Below are 2,831 nucleotides of genomic sequence, written 5' to 3' on the forward strand. Positions count from 1 at the left end.
AGCTTATATCAAATGGCAGACAGTGGATTTCATTGAAGTTATCTCTCAAGTTGTATCTTCATCCATTAGATCTACTATATTTTATTAAGCTGTATCCCTGTGGTCTGCACATTTCTATTTTATCAGCAATTGATAATACCAAGCCATGTTCTCACTGTATAAATTGATGCTTTAACAGCTTTAATTTTGTACATATTAATTATTTTACTTGGGTGGCTGGTATTGCATAACAGTGTTACAAAATGTAGGTATGAAGTCAGATCGTCTGGTTTTAAACCAATCATGTCTTACTTGGATAAGCTACTTAGCCTCTATAGATCTCAGTTTCTTTATCTGTAAAATGGGAGTAGTAATTGTGCTACCTCACAATGGTACTGTGAGGATAATATGAGCAAGTACATATGATGTGCTTAGAGTAGTACCTTAATAGACCCTGATGCTTGCTGGTGTTTTTGTGGTTATTTTTTATTGATATAACTAGGCATTACATATTATATTGGGTTGTGTAGGTGGGAAAATGGGATAAAATTAATTACTGCCCTTAACTACTTTTAATTTCAGTAGGGAAATGCATATTTACACAGGTGAGTATTATATAATATAGGTTTATATAGACTGCTTTAAGAGTTAAGTAAAGGAAGTGACTATTTGGGGATGTCAGAAATTTTACAGGGAGTTACATTTTGTTTGGTTTTATTTATTTATTTATTTTTGTTTGGTTTTAAAGAATAAGAGCCAGGCTTCCTTAGTGGTTCAGATGGTAAAGAATCTGCCTGCAATGTAGTAGACCCTGGGTTCAATCTCTGGGTCAGGAAGGTCCCCTGGAGAAGGGAATGGCAACCCACTCCAGTATGCTTGCCTGGAGAATTCCATTGACAGAGGAGCCTGGCAGGCTACAATCTATGGAGTTACAAAGAGTCAGATACAACTGAGTGACTAACACTTTCACACATTAAAGAATAAGAAACATGCTAAAACAGTTAGGAAATTATTGAAATCATAGAAAATAATGGGAAAAGCACAGGGTAGTGAAGCTTTGTGCATATTACAGAAATAAAAAGAAATTCATTAATTCAGAAGTAGTTTACCAGTTCACTGAAGTTAGCACAGTGGTTCTGGATGACAGGCAATTTTGTCACCTCCCTCCCTACCCCAAGGAACACACGGCAAAGTCTGGAGACTGTTTTATTGTCACGGCAGAGAGTGGATACTGGTATTTAGTGTGTAAAGCCAGGTGTGCTGCTAACATCCCCAAGCACTGGACAAGTCTTCACAACAAATAATTATCTGGCCCAGAATATTAGTAATATTGGAATTGAGAAGCTCTGGGCTAGCAAATCAGGACGGGAGAGTGGTGGACTCTACAGATAGAAATTTGGGTTGGGATCCACTTTAAAAAAGCCTGATATATAAAGATGGTACATTATTATGATGGCTATATGGACTCTGGTCCATTAGCTCCCTGACATTCCAGAACACTTATCATTTGATAATTGATGTATTAGCAGTGAACGAGCATCTTTATTTAGAATGTCTTCACTCTTACTTAGGAAAACACATTGCCTTCAGAAATCTGCTTTCCTTAATCATTGAAACCAGGCTTATGATCATTCAGGTAAAAATTCTGTCTTCAAAAGCGTCAGTCATGTCTCCCTCAGGCCTTAAAATATTTTTGAAAACCACTTTCTCTATTAAACATTTCCCACTCTCGTAATCATTCCTGTCTGTGTTTGTAGTGGTCTCCTGCCCTGCCCCCTCCCTCTAGCAGATGCTCCCTAGACTCTGTGGTAGTCACCTTCCTTGATTCCTGTTAGTCTTGGAAAAACGAAAGACATAGAGTCTTTTTCATACACTTTTATTTGTCTTTTTAGGTAATCAAGGCACAAAGAGAAAGATAGAGAGGAAGGAAGAGATGTGCAAGGATCAGAGTAAACAATCACTTTGAAGGCTTTAGCTTTTTAGTAAAAATGTTTCTTTAACAGCACACTGCTGGATGACTAAAGGAATTCGGGAACATTTAGATAACAGAAAAAACAAAACAATGTCGTTTGCTGCTTTTCCAGAAGAAAATCAAAGTGCTGCTGAGGGTCTTCTACTTCCTGCTGATTTTGTTTTTCTAAAAATATGTATTGATTTCTTCCACCTCAGAGATTCAAAAATGTTATTAAAAATGAATGGCAGGTCTGATTTAAATTTGATGTCAGGTGGTTGATAGGTTTCATAATACTTTTGTAAAATTTTAATGGCATTCTTACTTGATTTTGTATTAGAGGCATGCAAAACATCGAATACTAAAATCTACAATAGTACGTGCTAAATGAATGCATGAATAATGAGGCTCTTGCTTCTTAAAACAAAAAAGGAACAGTATATCTCTATTTATTATGGCTGTTTCAAAGTCACACAATGCTAAGTAACATCCTAAATGTTAGATAAGATGGAAACCCCACCTTTGACTTCTTTGCTTCTATTTTTGTCTTTCAAGCACTATAATTACGTGAGCAATATCAAATGCCTTGCTGATTTGGGAAACACTGCTAGACATCAGGATGTAAAAAGTAGGGTGAGGGGTGGAATTTTATGATAGTCTATTATAATCTCTTTGGGGTGAATGTCAACCTTTCAAAATGTCACATTGTATAAGATAGAAAAATTCCTTTTATTTGCCCCAAATGGCTTGTGGTATGCTTTAAAGTCCTAGAAGAGTTAAAGAGGCTTTTTATCTATGTAAAAATAGTTTCTTTTTCACACTTTCCTTTTGCCCAAGTGAGTGTTCACTGGCCATAACCACTTAGACATTATATATTTCCAAATGTTTTATCCTCAAACAT

At 36.0% G+C, this 2,831-nt stretch overlaps 1 long non-coding RNA gene across 1 annotated transcript; it reads left to right on the forward strand.

Moving 5' to 3' along the window:
* The first annotated feature begins 432 nt into the window (after positions 1-432).
* Positions 433-2,435, forward strand: LOC132345004 (uncharacterized). The gene is made up of 3 exons (XR_009494102.1): positions 433-584; positions 1,551-1,615; positions 1,872-2,435. It is a non-coding gene; the product is annotated as an uncharacterized lncRNA (long non-coding RNA).
* Positions 2,436-2,831: the final 396 nt, after the last annotated feature.

Source organism: Bos taurus, chromosome 3, assembly GCF_002263795.3.
Source record: "Bos taurus isolate L1 Dominette 01449 registration number 42190680 breed Hereford chromosome 3, ARS-UCD2.0, whole genome shotgun sequence".
Lineage (NCBI taxonomy): Eukaryota > Metazoa > Chordata > Mammalia > Artiodactyla > Bovidae > Bos > Bos taurus.